Here is an 18,374-nt window from a genome sequence, read left to right as displayed (position 1 = left end):
ATAAAAGTTGAAGGGAACAAAGCGGGACTTTATGATTTATGGGGTTTTAAATACAGGCCAAAAACGAGATTTTTCGAAATTTAAGGCGTACTCGATATATCGAGGCCGAATTCGAATATGATCCGCAAAGTGCCGACAATTTTTAACAGTAATTTTGAATAGCACCAATAGTGTCAAGTATTATAAATAAAAGTTGAAGGGAACAAAGCGGGACTTTATGATTATTGGGGCTTCAAATAAAGGCCAAAAAGAATATATATACTGTATATGGGTCGCGACCCAAAGCTGGGCTCAACAAATACCTAAAAGTTATTGATATTATTTCCTAGTAAATTTGGTGCTTGCGTAGTTTGTGCACCAAGATTGCGTACAACCTGAACATAGTATTGTAACCGGTTATGGTTCAGGATGTGCGTCATTATGATGCACATGTTTGACGAAAAACACTAATACAAATATCTCAATAAATACCTAAAAGTTATTGATTTTATTTCCTAGTAAATTTGGTGCTTGCGTAGTTTGTGCACCAAGATTGCGCACAACCTGAACATAGTATTGTAACAGGTTATGGTTCAGGTCGTGCGTCATTATGATGCACAGGTTTGACGAAAAACACTAATACAAATATCGAGCCGTAAAAAAATTGCTCAAGGCTGCAAACTCCACACCCATGTATAAATGATGGGCAATAACCCCAAGATGAATAACCACAAATAAAAAAAACTTTATGTCTGAAATCAAACTTGGGGCAAAAAGGTCCCCTTATCTGCCGGAATATAACGGATTCAGCCGTTATTTCAAAATATCAGTCAGCTGTGGGCTCGGTGATGTTCGCCTGGGATCGATTTATAATTGATAATTACACGGAAGCAGAATCTGAATTATTTAAATATGAATGAGTAACTTCTTAGTATATATTTTTTTATATTATATTACTATATTAGGTAGAAAGAAAGAACATTTGTCGTTTTCAAGCGGATTTTAAAAGCATACTATGTTGCTATTTGTTCTGCTAATTCTGTTCCGCATTTGTATTAGAAGGTTCATGACGAGTAAAACAACATAAAAATTCAAAGTCGCTGTATGAATCGAATCATTGAGTTCGCACGAAATACAGCAAAATCTGATTTTTCGTCAATTTTTGAAGGGCCAAATTTTGTTAAGTTATGTTCCGCTGTTGATCATACTTTGGTGTTAGACAATTGACTTGTACATGTGATCGAAATCGTTGTCAAAAGTTGTCGGCAAACAAAGCAACATGTTCGAATTCGGCCTCGATATATCGAGCACGCCTCAAATTTCAGAAAATCTTGTTTTTGGCCTGTATTTGAAGCCCCATAAATCATAAAGACCCGCTTTGTTCCTTTCAATTTTTATATATAATACTTATCACTATTGGTACTATTCAAAATTACTGTTAAAAATTGTCGGAACTTTGCGGATCATATTCGAATTCGGCATCGAATCATTGAGTTCGCACGAAATACAGCAAAATCTGATTTTTCGTCAATTTTTGAAGGGCCATATTTTGTTAATTTATGTTCCGCTGTTGATCATACTTTGGTGTTAGACACTTGACTTGTACATGTGATCGAAATCGTTGTCAAAAGTTGTCGGCATATAAAGCAACATATTCGAATTCGGCCTCGATATACGGAGTACGCATCAAATTTCAGAAAATCTTGTTTTTCGCCTGTATTTGAAACCCCATAAATCATAAAGTCCCGCTTTGTTCCCTTCAACTTTTATATATAGTACTTGTCACTATTGGTACTATTCAAAATTACTGTTAAAAGTTGTCGGCACTTTGCGGAACATATTCGAATTCGGCATCGAATTATTAAGTTCGCACGAAATACAGCAAATTCTGATTTTTTGTCAATTTTTGAAGGTATATATTTTTTTAAGTTTTGTTCCGCTGTTGATCATACTTTGGTGTTAGACACTTGACTTGTACATGTGATCGAAATCGTTGTCAAAAGTTGTCGGCATATAAGGCAACATATTCGAATTCAGCCTCGATATACCGAGTACGCATCAAATTTCAGAAAATCTTGTTTTTCGCCTGTATTTGAAACCCCATAAATCATAAAGTCCCGCTTTGTTCCCTTCAACTTTTATATATAATACTTTTAACTATTGATACTATCCAAAATTACTTTTAAAAGTTGTCGGCACTTTGCGGATCATATTCGAATTCAGCATCGAATTATTAAGTTCGCACGAAATACAGCAAATTCTGATTTTTTGTCAATTTTTGAAAGTATATATTTTTTTAAGTTTTGTTCCGCTGTTGATCATACTTTGGTGTTAGACACTTGACTTGTACATGTAATCGAAATCGTTGTCAAAGGTTGTCGGCATATAAAGCAACATATTCGAATTCAGCCTCGATATATCGAGTACGCATCAAATTTCAGAAAATCTTGTTTTTGGCCTGTATTTGAAGCCCCAATAATCATAAAGTCCCGCTTTGTTCTCTTCAATTTTATATATAATACTTATCACTATTGGTACTTTTTAAAATTACTGTTAAAATATGTCGACACTTTGCGGATCACATTCGAATTCGGCATCGAATCATTGAGTTCGCACGAAATACAGCAAAATCTGATTTTTCGTCAATTTTTGAAGGGCCATATTTTGTTAATTTATGTTCCGCTGTTGATCATACTTTGGTGTTAGACACTTGACTTGTACATGTGATCGGAATCGTTGTCAAAAGTTGTCGGCATATAAAGCAACATATTCGAATTCGGCCTCGATATACGGAGTACGCATCAAATTTCAGAAAATCTTGTTTTTCGCCTGTATTTGAAACCCCATAAATCATAAAGTCCCGCTTTGTTCCCTTCAACTTTTATATATAGTACTTGTCACTATTGGTACTATTCAAAATTACTGTTAAAAGTTGTCGGCACTTTGCGGAACATATTCGAATTCGGCATCGAATTATTAAGTTCGCACGAAATACAGCAAAATCTGATTTTTTGTCAATTTTTGAAGGTATATATTTTTTTAAGTTTTGTTCCGCTGTTGATCATACTTTGGTGTTAGACACTTGACTTGTACATGTGATCGAAATCGTTGTCAAAAGTTGTCGGCATATAAAGCAACATATTCGAATTCAGCCTCGATATACCGAGTACGCATCAAATTTCAGAAAATCTTGTTTTTCGCCTGTATTTGAAACCCCATAAATCATAAAGTCCCGCTTTGTTCCCTTCAACTTTTATATATAATACTTTTCACTATTGATACTATTCAAAATTACTGTTAAAAGTTGTCGGCACCTTGCGGATCATATTCGAATTCGGCATCGAATTATTAAGTTCGCACGAAATACAGCAAATACTGATTTTTTGTCAATTTTTGAAAGTATATATTTTTTTAAGTTTTGTTCCGCTGTTGATTATACTTTGGTGTTAGACACTTGACTTGTACATGTGATCGAAATCGTTGTCAAAAGTTGTCGGCATATAAAGCAACATATTCGAATTCAGCCTCGATATATCGAGTACGCATCAAATTTCAGAAAATCTTGTTTTTGGCCTGTATTTGAAGCCCCAATAATCATAAAGTCCCGCTTTGTTCTCTTCAATTTTATATATAATACTTATCACTATTGGTACTTTTTAAAATTACTGTTAAAATATGTCGGCACTTTGCGGATCATATTCGAATTCGGCATCGAATCATTGAGTTCGCACGAAATACAGCAAAATTTGATTTTTCGTCAATTTTTGAAGGGCCATATTTTGTAAAGTTTTGTTCCGCTGTTGATCATACTTTGGTGTTAGACACTTGACTTGTACACGTGATCGAAATCGTTGTCAAAAGTTGTCGGCATATAAAGCAACATATTCGAATTCGGCCTCGATATACGGAGTACGCATCAAATTTCAGAAAATCTTGTTTTTCGCCTGTATTTGAAACCCCATAAATCATAAAGTCCCGCTTTGTTCCCTTCAATTTTATATATAATACTTATCACTATTGGTACTTTTTAAAATTACTTTTAAAATATGTCGACACTTTGCGGATCATATTCGAATTCGGCATCGAATCATTGAGTTCGCACGAAATACAGCAAAATTTGATTTTTCGTCAATTTTTGAAGGGCCATATTTTGTTAAGTTTTGTTCCGCTGTTGATCATACTTTGGTGTTAGACACTTGACTTATACGTGTGATCGAAATCGTTGTCAAAAGTTGTCGGCATATAAAGCAACATATTCGAATTCGGCCTCGATATATCGAGTACGCATCAAATTTCGGAAAATCTTGTTTTTGGCCTGTATTTGAAACCCCATAAATCATAAAGTCCCGCTTTGTTCCCTTCAACTTTTATATATATTTCTTGTCACTATTGGTACTATTCATGATTACTGTTAAAAATTGTCGGCACTTTGCGGATCATATTCGAATTCGGCATCGAATCATTGAGTTCGCACGAAATACAGCAAAATTTGATTTTTCGTCAATTTTTGAAGGGCCATATTTTGTTAAGTTTTGTTCCGCTGTTGATCATACTTTGGTGTTAGACACTTGACTTATACGTGTGATCGAAATCGTTGTCAAAAGTTGTCGGCATATTAAGCAACATATTCGAATTCGGCCTCGATATACCGAGTACGCATCAAATTTCAGAAAATCTTGTTTTTCGCCTGTATTTGAAACCCCATAAATCATAAAGTCCCGCTTTGTTCCCTTCAACTTTTATATATAATACTTTTCACTATTGATACTATTCAAAATTACTGTTAAAAGTTGTCGGCACCTTGCGGATCATATTCGAATTCGGCATCGAATTATTAAGTTCGCACGAAATACAGCAAATACTGATTTTTTGTCAATTTTTGAAAGTATATATTTTTTTAAGTTTTGTTCCGCTGTTGATTATACTTTGGTGTTAGACACTTGACTTGTACATGTGATCGAAATCGTTGTCAAAAGTTGTCGGCATATAAAGCAACATATTCGAATTCAGCCTCGATATATCGAGTACGCATCAAATTTCAGAAAATCTTGTTTTTGGCCTGTATTTGAAGCCCCAATAATCATAAAGTCCCGCTTTGTTCTCTTCAATTTTATATATAATACTTATCACTATTGGTACTTTTTAAAATTACTGTTAAAATATGTCGGCACTTTGCGGATCATATTCGAATTCGGCATCGAATCATTGAGTTCGCACGAAATACAGCAAAATTTGATTTTTCGTCAATTTTTGAAGGGCCATATTTTGTAAAGTTTTGTTCCGCTGTTGATCATACTTTGGTGTTAGACACTTGACTTATACACGTGATCGAAATCGTTGTCAAAAGTTGTCGGCATATAAAGCAACATATTCGAATTCGGCCTCGATATACGGAGTACGCATCAAATTTCAGAAAATCTTGTTTTTCGCCTGTATTTGAAACCCCATAAATCATAAAGTCCCGCTTTGTTCCCTTCAATTTTATATATAATACTTATCACTATTGGTACTTTTTAAAATTACTTTTAAAATATGTCGACACTTTGCGGATCATATTCGAATTCGGCATCGAATCATTGAGTTCGCACGAAATACAGCAAAATTTGATTTTTCGTCAATTTTTGAAGGGCCATATTTTGTTAAGTTTTGTTCCGCTGTTGATCATACTTTGGTGTTAGACACTTGACTTATACGTGTGATCGAAATCGTTGTCAAAAGTTGTCGGCATATAAAGCAACATATTCGAATTCGGCCTCGATATATCGAGTACGCATCAAATTTCGGAAAATCTTGTTTTTGGCCTGTATTTGAAACCCCATAAATCATAAAGTCCCGCTTTGTTCCCTTCAACTTTTATATATATTTCTTGTCACTATTGGTACTATTCATGATTACTGTTAAAAATTGTCGGCACTTTGCGGATCATATTCGAATTCGGCATCGAATCATTGAGTTCGCACGAAATACAGCAAAATTTGATTTTTCGTCAATTTTTGAAGGGCCATATTTTGTTAAGTTTTGTTCCGCTGTTGATCATACTTTGGTGTTAGACACTTGACTTATACGTGTGATCGAAATCGTTGTCAAAAGTTGTCGGCATATAAAGCAACATATTCGAATTCGACCTCGATATATCGAGTACGCATAAAATTTCAGAAAATCTCGTTTTTGGCCTGTATTTGGAGCCCCATAAATCATAATGTCCCGCTTTGTTCCCTTCAACTTTTATATATAATACTTTTCACTATTGGTACTATTCAAAATTACTGTTAAAAATTGTCGGCACTTTGCGGATCATATTCGAATTCGGCATCGAATCATTGAGTTCGCACGAAATACAGCAAAATCTGATTTTTCGTCAATGTTTGAAGGGCCATATTTTGTTAAGTTTTGTTCCGCTGTTGATCATACTTTGGTGTTAGACACTTGACTTATACATGTGATTGAAATCGTTGTCAAAAGTTGTCGGCATATAAAGCAACATATTCGAATTCGGCCTCGATATATCGAGTACACCTCAAATTTCGGAAAATCTCGTTTTTGGCCTGTATTTGGAGCCCCATAAATCATAAAGTCCCGCTTTGTTCCCTTCAACTTTTATATATAATACTTTGCACTATTGGTACTATTCAAAATTACTGTTAAAAGTTGTCGGCACTTTGCGGATCATATTCGAATTCGGCATCGAATCATTGAGTTCGCACGAAATACAGCAAAATCTGATTTTTCGTCAATGTTTGAAGGGCCATATTTTGTTAAGTTTTGTTCCGCTGTTGATCATACTTTGGTGTTAGACACTTGACTTATACATGTGATTGAAATCGTTGTCAAAAGTTGTCGGCATATAAAGCAACATATTCGAATTCGGCCTCGATATATCGAGTACACCTCAAATTTCGGAAAATCTCGTTTTTGGCCTTTATTTGGAGCCCCATAAATCATAAAGTCCCGCTTTGTTCCCTTCAACTTTTATATATAATACTTTGCACTATTGGTACTATTCAAAATTACTGTTAAAAGTTGTCGGCACTTTGCGGATCATATTCGAATTCGGCATCGAATCATTGAATTCGCACGAAATACAGCAAAATCTGATTTTTGTCAATTTTTGAAGGGCCATATTTTGTTAAGTTTTGCTCCGCTGTTGATCATACTTTGGTGTTAGACACTTGACTTATACATGTGATCGAAATCGTTGTCAAAAGTTGTCGGCATATTAAGCAACATATTCGAATTCGGCCTCGATATATCGAGTACGCCTCAAATTTCGGAAAATCTTGTTTTTGGCCTTTATTTGAAGCCCCACTGATCATAAAGTCCCGCTTTGTTCCATTCAACTTTTATATATAATACTTATCACTATTGGTACTATTCAAAATTACTGTTAAAAATTGTCGGAACTTTGCGGATCATATTCGCATTTGGTCTCGAACCCTAGAGTTTGCATGTAAAATTGAAAAAAATATTTTCCGATATTTTTGTGTTCCCATTAAATGTAGCCTATTTTTATTTTGTATTTTTTTTCATTCTGCTATTATATTCTAATACGTTTTAGTTTTTCTGTTTTATGTGATATACAGTTATGTATGTTGTAGTTACCACTACCAGCTAAATGTGCTTAAACTTTTATTTTAGTCTGAGTTGTTCCCTTCGGAACATATTATTTCAAAGGGATCCATTTATCCCTTATAAAAATTGTAATAAGAGATTATTTTCCGCATGGGAACCGGTTAAAAACTGCAGAATATATTTCCGCTGAAATTCCGCTGGATTCACAGTGGTGTGGCAATACGGGTACGGTACGGTACCTACAGCCACAGGTATTCTACGCGTCAATGAAGTCCGTTCAAAGATGAGATGAAATCTTGTCTCAGCCAAAGTGACTATAGTGTTATAGTCACTGGGTCTCGTGTACTTTTTTACCTGAATAACTTCTAGTGGGCGTGGCGTGACAATTTTTGGATATATGATTCCTGACCCCCACCTGACTTCACAATAACGAAATACAGCTTGCCAAAGTATAGCGACGTTCACCGGTAATGGCGCCTACGAGAATGTCAACAAACTCAATACGTCACACTTTGGTCTCAGCCAGCTTACGATTTCTGGATTTAGTTACCGGGTAAGGTAAACGGTAACGTCAACGTTGTTTTGGGATCAGTAATTTGTTAATAGGATAGGATTTACATATTTATCCCGGGGGAGAGGAAAGCCGATAAGACGGCTTATCCATATGGCGAACCACGGTCTCTCGTCCGGTTACCATTCCAAGTCCAGAAGTCCGGTACCGGTACCGTATGTGATTAGTTACCGTATACGGTACGGTACCGGTATTGTCTGTTTTCGGAAGCATGGACTTGGTGGTGGAGGAAGCCGTTACCGACCAGCGGTTACGTGAACCACCCAACGACGGCGAGGAGTCCAGCAATCCTCTCGCACATAACCATCCTTGCATGGGATTCGAACCTGCGAACCCATGCAGAGTAATTAGAGGTGCGGGGGCGAGCGTATTCCTAACGCTTAGCCCGTTGAGCCACATCGCCGCGCCTTGCTGCATTGACCAATTGTTATTTCAGGTTCACGGGATTGGGTAGCCGCAATCGACCAGAGGGTAGGTATCGTATGCTCGGTGCTCGGAGGGGTCCCGGTACTGCGGTAGGTACTGGCAAAGTCGCAATTAATAATACCGGTAACGGATTATTCATGTTATGATTGTTCTTCTGTTTATATACCTACTTTTGGTTATATTTTAATATATTATCCCATTAGAAAAAAAATAATTCCGATTACAGTACTTGATCGATATGACTGTACTGCAGTACTGTACTGCTGTATGATGCTGTAAAAATATAATAGGATGTCGTATTGTTGTTTGATCAGGCTGCGACTGTCAGAGATTACAGGATTAGAATGCAATGTGCCTTTTTTGACCTAGATACATGAGATATGTTACTTTTCGTTGATAGCTGGATAGTTTCAAAAGTTTGTGCTTCGGCCAGCGTCGAGTACTAGATCGTGCATAATATGTTGGCATGCATATATGGTACGGTACGGCAACTTACATCTGTACATGGAATTTAATTGCATAACAATATCATTCATTTACTAATGAAGATCATTGATTTTTGTCCAGGGTTATATGATAGTTTATTTCACCCAGCAGTTTTCTGTAACATAATAAGCTCTAATGTTAAAAACTTTGTATAGTAATATCAATATCTCACCTGCACCATAAAGACTTCATCTGTTGGACATTAAATTGCATCATGTCAAACGTCGGTTTTGATGGTGGATTTCTGTTTTCGCGAGATGGAATGTTCAAGATATTGCAATTTATTTTATCTCTCCTGATTGTCATCATCGTGGCAGCGACGAATTATGCACAGTATATTAATTTACAAGAACTTCATTTTGTGGTGTCAACTACTGGAATTGCATTACTGTTCCTACTTGCCAGTCTCATCATCTACTTCTTCAAGCTCTACAGTGTTTCCCTTCTAAAGAAATTACCATGGAAGATGGTGGAGATAGTATTCAATATAACCCTTGCTGTTATCTTCTTTATTTCTATGGCAATATCTGCTTCTGCTGCATCTAAGACAGCTACCGCAGATCGAAATTTTCCGAACAGCTATATTGCCTCAGCTATATTATGCACTGTTGTGCTATTGGCATCTGCCATTTATACATTTCTGATAATTCGTAGTGGAGTTGTCAGAAGTCAGGGCACGTCTGCAAGTAGAGCTGCTACTGTTAACACTTGAATATAATATTGGAAAACATATTTTATAATGTTAATTAGTGTTGCTATTTTTCAACATTATCTATCTAGTCATATTTACATCAGGGCTGGGGAGCGGGAGTCAGAGCTTGAAGTCACAGAGCTGTGACATTTTGGTGAAGCTGAGCCAAGCTTACTATAACAGATGGAGTCAGAGCTGCTAGAAACTTTAGTGGCTCCAGCTTCTAACCATCTAATTATTTTTCCACATTTGTAATATGCTATATAAATCATAAAATCTATCATTTTCAGCTCATTAATTTAATTTATAATATTCATTTCAAGTTGGCTTTGTGTACCTGAAACTTTGAAGATAGATTTGACAATTGGGCTGATGTTTCATTGTGTAATACCAATAAACATTAAAGGTATGGACCTGAAATTGCAGCTGGAGCCACAGGTTAAATAAACTCTGGAGCCGGAGCCATTATTATTTCTAACCAGCTCCCCAGCCCTGCTTTACAGATTCAAACTTCTTTATCTATATTGCTAGTAATACTCAAGACTGAAAAAATCAGAATGATGTATAAAATTGAATTAGCCTCGAACCTTATTGGGTTAGGCCTGTATCATAATGCAAATGAAAATACTCTAATAATCATTGCACAATAAAAAATACATTCCACTTTCACCAACTTGAATCTTGTACTCAATAATTGTCTTTTAAAAATTTTAATTCTGCTTAGTTTCGTATCAATGACAGCTTGACAACGAATCTTTCACTAGCAAAACGCATGTGGACGATTGCATTGAATAATGCGACTCATCTGAATTCAAGTTTTCTACCATTTATATTATTTTTTAAAAAATGATACAAATTACATTTTAATAAATATATTGCTACTTGTACTAAATCTTGTTACTAATGTTTTTTCAACTTAATTGCACTCCCAAGTCCCAATATATATTACATATTCCTTTTAATACAAGTTGAAATGACAAACTTTCATATTTTTCCAACTTTTAGCCTAGGTTTCATATAATGGTGTTGAATCTGTATTATATAAGTAGATTTTTATGTTTATAATTGAAATCTGATATTTTTTCTATGTTCCCCCAATAATATTTCGTATATATGAACTAATTGAGGAAAATTTATTGAAGTATAGTTAAATATTAACGATACATAAAAGCTCCCAAAAATCTCCCATATTAAAACTTTTGCTGACTTAAATGTTTCAAAGTTTCATTTTTTTTCTTGCCATCACTCGATCAATATCTGCACATCTAAGTTACTTGACTAAGAACATTGTGTACAATAATCAGCAGGGTTTTTCAGCATAAAAGAGTTTTATGCTAAAGATTGTACTGGCTGTTGTGTTACTTAAACTGGTTTATTGAACATTATTTTAGGTGACTGGATGTGTCTTGCCAATATTCTTCAATTTTCATTATTATTCTAATACTTCTTTCAATCAACCAAAATATTGTTGGGACATATCTTCATGATATAAATTCAATTGATCGTGCCTATTTATATATACAATGTACCCTGCAAGCTAAAAATTTTGTTATATTCAATATGCACAACAGCACAAGCACTGATTTTTTATCACTCATCTTCAAACAGCTACTATAGCATAATAACCTTCCACTGAATATTGCCTATTTTCAATATTATATTGCATGAAACAGTACTTTGATATATGTAGTTACTGCTGTCTAATATTTTTTTTTTATGATACCGTAGCTTTTTGTCATTGATTATGCATGATTTGTAAAGCCTTATTTTTACACATACAAATATACTACGTTACCTTGAAAGATTTGCTAACCTTTTTTCTATAAAATATTATCTTATGAATCATATTTTTAATTGTTGTTCATCGGTATATGATTAATTCCAAGATTTGCAGCATTGTCAGTATAAGAACAGGACCAAAGATGATTGATGCAAAGAAGCTGATGAGTGGATAGGATTTACATATTTATTCCTATAGAGAGGAATGATGATAAGACTGCTAACCATATGGCGAACCACGGCCTCTCTTCCGGTTACCAGGTCGGGTACAGGATTAGTTATTTGTTTTCGGAAGCATGGATTCGATGGTGGGGGAAGCCGTAACCGACCAGCCGTTACGTGAACCACCCTACGGCGGCGAGGAAGGGCTTCGTTATTGTTAAAAACAAATTTATCCAATAGTTGTTACATTTAACTCGCGGGACCCCAATTTGGAGCATTCTTTGTTTTCTCCCAATAATCAATGGGAAACATATGGTATCATATTATTCCCGGACAATAAAGAAATTTGACGTCCATTTGTACATGTGAAACATGGATCCGAGCATAACGATAAAGGAACATGACTATCTTCGGTGCTCGTGCTTTTGTATTCCGGGAGTTTCAATCAGCATGTGTATTCTCCCCAGACGGTTCGCTGCGTCAGCGAACGGTACCGCCCAGGCAATTACCAGACCTTTGATTTAAGCCGGACTCCGACCACCCATTACACTTGCCAGAGAAAATATATCTCATTCCCCGGCCACTGGGCAGGAGATCGGCTGCGTTTTGTTGTGTCCTCTGTCTTTGCTGTGTCATGTGTTCAATTTGTGAAGTTGCCGCGCAATAAACAACCTATCCGGAATCCGTGAGTCTTCTGACTTGTTAATAATAAACACAGTAACAAAATCTTAAACTGTGACAATACTTGATAATGTTATTAATTACCTAACAAGTTGCAAAAATAGAAGTGGGTATTACCAACGACTAACATACACGTTGTCAGTAATAAAACCCAGATCCGGAAATTTACTCAAATATTTGTAAGTGTCATTGGCATTGAAAAGCTATTTCAAAGCCATATCCGCCGAAATAACGTTGAATGTTATTTCATTCACATCCTTGTGATACATTAACCACAAGTATTGAATACTAGGAAAGTTTATTTAGAAATCTCGAATACACTATTTAAATTAATTCTCGTACTTGGTGTTGTTCTCGGAGCTAGATGTCATAAAGAAGACATATATATTCGACAATTATCTAGGCCCACATTGGTAATTAGTTAGGCAATCACTGATGTTATTGATCACCTAACCCCCATGATGTGATAGCAGGGCCGGATTTGCCAATAGACAAGGTGAGTGGAGGCCTGGGGGTCTCCACACAGTGGCGTAACAACGCAATGTGGCGCACCTGGATCTTTGCCCAAATGCCGCCCCCTCAACACCGTCGTAAAAGCTGATTAAATTCCACACAACAGAAGAATTAAAGCAGTGAATAGTAAATTTTATCGAAAGTTCCAAATTCAATGTCTAGTTTTCGTTGAAGCAAATTCAGAAATTATATCGTCGACTAAATCACTTTCAATGGGCAGTATTGCTGGCACAGGCAGCCTGCTTTCTCCCATAGTCGATCTCAAGTAAAACTTTATCAACTTCGGTTTGGACTTCGTTATTCGCAGCTTGTGAAAGAAACAGCAACAGTGAGGTAAAGCTTGAGACTCATGAATAAATAAGGTGTTGATTCACATTAACGATGTTTGCAAACCACTGCATTACGTAGCTGTAGCGTCATTTTTAAATGTAAAATCACTTGATTGTACTAGTGCAGTGGTTCTCATCCGGTGGCTCCCTACAGCGGCCACGAAGCAGTTCGAGGGGAGGCCACGACACAAGACTAATAATTTATTATATAGCGACTTCGTTTGCATACTTTCCACGGCAGTTTTATTACCTGGATAGGATTATTTGCAATCACAGGGTCAGGGTGTATTCACTTTCTTGTGCGTGAATTGTTTGATCATAATGGAATTTGAAACTACCAATGAAAATAGTTCGCCGGTAGACCGTATGGTCTAAACCAGGGGTTCTCAAACTTTTGATGTTGCGGAGCCCTTGAAAAGGTTGACCATTATTCACGGAGCCCCAAAATAAATGTTAAAATTGTTACTTTCCAATTAATATTCCTGAGTAAGTTAAAAGTACTTTACTTAATTTGAATGCAACACCTTTTTAATAGGGTTAATACAAGTCATAAATGAATCTAAATTTCAAAGATAAATTATATATACTAAAGCTATAAATTTGACACTTGACAAACATATTAATAAATTAGGGGTCGAATCTTTCCCTTTCGACATTTTTGGAAGACTTAAAAGGCGCTAAAAACGCGCGCGATTGCATTTTGTTACAATCGCCGATTGTTTTCGTCAGTATGGCGTGTTTTAAACCTTAAACATCTTTACGCCGATGTTTATTCTTCCTAAATCAAAAATTTCCATTGACATATACGTGTATTGTTCCACAATGACAACGATAATTGCTTTTTTGTTCTCGTGGGGAATTATGAGTTCAATGTAAAAAAACATGTTATCATATTATAGTCATCGGCGACGAAATACTAAAAATAATAATTAATAAAGAGGTAAATCCGCAACTCGAATTTCTTGATTGGAAAGCGGCATTCTAAAATATTAAAACTGAAACTTAAATGGGAGATAACACTATAAGTGTTGTTTCAGCAGACTTTTATAGACATTGTGAATCACAAAATTTAGTTTTATGTTTACTTTGGTTATTCATCATAGTAACTGCGAAATCGAAACACAGTCAATTGTGCATGCGTTGTACCTTTTAGCCGCATGCAATAAAATAAATTACAATCGTTCATATTTTGCCCAGACCTTGGGTATTTTATGTTATTGGACACGTTTAGTGGCCATAACGATCGTTTCAATATTATGTTGTTGTTGTTCTTTGACACGTTTTTAAAAAATCGCTTTTCTCTTCGAATACTGGACCAATTGCTTTGAAATTTTCAGTGGTTAAAGATTAATTTCTTCGCTAGAAGGCTATTACTTTTATTTATTTCAAAACTTTGCGTGAATTCTATGAAATTTGATATTTCGTCTAAAATTTTGCTGTATTATTTTTTATCCATGGGAACACGGATTTTAGTCAGTGTCATGACTGGCTGTACGTTTTGATTCGGCAAAATTCTTGCTACTGGAAATTCAGAACTTTTTTGAGGGTACCGGTAGCGTCAAAGGTACCGGTAAAGACTGATTCGCTCTGGTCTAACGTGTCCATATATTTGTGCGTAGCTCTCTTGTTTTAGAATAGTATTCTTTCATTTTAGTAATCCTAATAGTAATCTCGAATCAAACGTGAGTGACGATGAGCACAATTAGAATTATTACGACAAGACACTTTAAATGCAATTTAAATGAAGACTGTTGCGTAGAAATTTCCAATTCCAATTTTGAACCCCTCCCTCTTAAGAATCCTGGCTGTGCTCCTACTTATAAATAATGTCATTTTTTAATTCCGCCTTTTTGCCATATTTCGAGGCTATATTGTTGTCCAATTTTATCAAAGCTGTTATTGCTTCTTTGAACAGTTACAAAATTAGCCAAGTCAGTATTTTGAAAAGTAACCGAATAGCTCGCGGAGCCCCTGGGTTTTTCTCGCGGAGCCCTGGGGCTCCGTACGGAGCACTTTGAGAACCTATGGTCTAACCTACAGAATGGCAGTTCCACTCGACTGCGAGATAGCCTTTGCTAGCGTATTATAGACGCAATTACGAAAATTGATCTATAGTACCGTTTTGGATGAACACATGAATAGCTGCGTTCCTGGGCCTTCAAGCACAGAAAGATGTACTAGCAACAACAACAACAGTTACGTTGACTTTACCAAAGTAAATTGAGATGTCAGAGAATTTGATTAATGCTGGCATTGCTCGTATGTAATGAGCAATAAATCATTACGTCCATCTGAACTCCAAAATACCGCGACAAAAATCACCCCCAGTGAAAGACGTTGGCATTGGTTTCTTTGCTGCCAAGCGAATTAGATTTGACAGAATCCTACATTGACTAAGTTCGGGTTTCTGTCAGAGCAAAAGCCAATTTTTCTTACCACAAAAACAAAATTTATAAACCGTCCTGATGTTGACTAGCTATGAAAAAGACTGCGCCTAATACGATAAACCTCGTCAGACAGTCCTAAGCGCAAGATTCCCTTTGATTGTATACTGGAGAGCGTTTACTTTCTTGTCTGTGGTTTGCTTTTGCATTCCATAATAGGTCGTAAACACATAATACAATCCAACACGTTTCGTTTTTTGGAATGGCGAACACGGAGACCGCGAGTGCAAATAGGCGCTGGAAGGGGCCACGAGCCATAAAACACCAGGTTCAGACGTATATCTTGTGTAATTTTTTGGATTCATTGGTAAATTAGGTCGTTCAATGTGACTGCCTTGGTTCATTTAAAACGGTTTTCCGCTCCGTTTAAAACGTTTTGTCACATTTTGCCGCCTTCCAGCAACGTGCCGCCCCTGTATTTATCCACAAGATCCAATGGGTAGTTACGTCACTGTGACTCCACATTCAATTTCAAACTATTACTCATTTATAAAAAAATTTATGTTTCTGTAAGTAATGATTCCTTTTCCAGTATTTACCGTTTAAAAGATTCAAAAAATGAATACGGTCGATTAAAATGAATATGCCTTAAAACAGAACCCATGGAACAGTTTTAAACTAATCATGCCGATATTTTATGAAAAAATAAAATAAAGATATGTCGCTGTACTACTTTAACTAAGCAATGCCGAATCTAAGAATCTTTACATTTTTGCTATTTCGAATGTTTTTACCGTGGGCCTCTTTTATTTCAAAAATGGAAAGATGATTTCATTTAACAATTTTTTTTTACAGTGTCAAAAAGCAAAAGTGGAAAACAATAAGCCTCGTGTCAAAATTGAATTTTACCGGAATCTCATCAAATTTCTTGAGCTATTTTTAACCAAAACATCAATTTTTAGTTCTAGTTCGGTTGTGGCAGCATCAGGCAGGCCAGATTGATTTACCCAACGGGCCGGATTTGACCCGCGGGCCCTAGTTTGCTCATGTCAGGTCTAGACTCTAGATTTAAAATAGTGTAGTTGAGTTGGCAGTTTTAAGGTATTTCTGTTTTTTTTTTCTTATCTACTAACAGGTACTACGGTACTAATGGCGAAAATTGAGTCATCCAGCCCAGATATACTTTTGCACGTTTTGATGCGTTTCTCGCGGGAATTCAAGCCTGTCACACTATACTAATCAGTAGAGTGATGGAGCATTGTGGATACGCGGTGAACTTTTATTCCGTCACGTTTGGTCGATGATTTATGATCCCTCACTGATACCGATGTCCATATACAGGGTCTCCCAAAATAAATGAAACCTACAAAATTGCTTATCGAATTAATGGGTTTCATTTATTTCGGGGCACCATTTGATAATTGCTCCCATGTTGTACTTATGATGATTCAATCAGGGCGAGTTAAAAAAAATAGAATATAAACGAATACCTCAAGTTCAGGGTTTCCCAAACTTTCTGTTCACATGTACATTTTGGACAATTTATAGATCGCTCTTGTACCACCAAAGTTTTCACCTATTTCTTGCTGCTAAGCTTGCTTTGATACACAACTTATTTTCCATAGGTTACTATGTTCTAGGTAACCCATGTTATTCCCTCCAAATTTACTAAAAACTATAAAATTGATTATTTAAGCACTAATGAAAACGTCGAGCTACACAACTATGTTGATGGAAACGACAACAATGCGTGAATAGCTGGTTCTGCAACCCTTCGGTATGACTTGCACATCGTAAATCAAAATCACTTAGATTTCTCTCAGTACACATCACATGTAAACCCACCTCAATCAGTTCTGTCTCAATCATCCTCAGAGTGTTCGCAGTGAAAGAATTACTAAGATATCCAACATCGACTTCAAAAATACTTTAAAAATAGCCGTCAATTTCCTTTTTTAACTTGACGAGATTTTCGGTGACCAATTCCACGAAAACCTTGCGGTCTTTAACTGAGAGTTTGACACAGAAAATCTCTTACATTACTGAACATGGAAATCGTGCCAGAGCAAATATTTCCCTTCCACATCTGAAGTTTTGTCAGAATTGATTCGACTTTAACTATGAACCCGCACGCTGTTAGATATTTAGCATAAAAAATCAACAATGTAGACAAAAAGACAAGAATCAAAAAATCATTCAAGAAAGTGACAGAATTTTTACATTTGTTAGAACAATCCCGATAATTCGCTACACAGCCTGTACGCTACACGTTTAGTAACATTTACTCTGAAAAGCCGTAATAGAATTACTCTTTATTTAATTGATTTTATTTTCAAAATGGCGAACAGGTGTGAATGTTGTTTGATATGCCAGGACGATTGCATTTGATTTATAACTCTTGTAACTGCGGTTCTCGTAGCATTCGATTGGGCAAAATAAGTTATCCTAACTGGTGACTACTGTCGCTTTGAAGCTTCTCCTGGTATGAAATTGTGACTTCCTACAGAATTCTTAAACTCAAGTCAAAATGTACCCCTGAGGGTACATGTACTCCAGTTTTGCAACTCCCCGCTTCCATCGAAAACAAAAAAGGAAGTTTGTTACTTTATGGACTGCGGAATGTAAAAAAAAAATCTAAGTTGTATAGTAGCCTCGCTAGACTGCGGTTTTGATACCTCGGGCGATTCAAACGTCCAATGTTATCGTTTCATCTAGCGGGATTCCTCGGGGCAATTGCGTGATTTGGTGGGTTTGAATGTCGAAAGAGAACTTGTCAAAATGGACACGCTTGTATAAAAATTGCG

The sequence above is a fragment of the Styela clava genome, chromosome 3, assembly GCF_964204865.1.
Source record: "Styela clava chromosome 3, kaStyClav1.hap1.2, whole genome shotgun sequence".
Classification (NCBI taxonomy): Eukaryota; Metazoa; Chordata; class Ascidiacea; order Stolidobranchia; family Styelidae; genus Styela; species Styela clava.
This window is presented reverse-complemented; position numbering follows the sequence as displayed.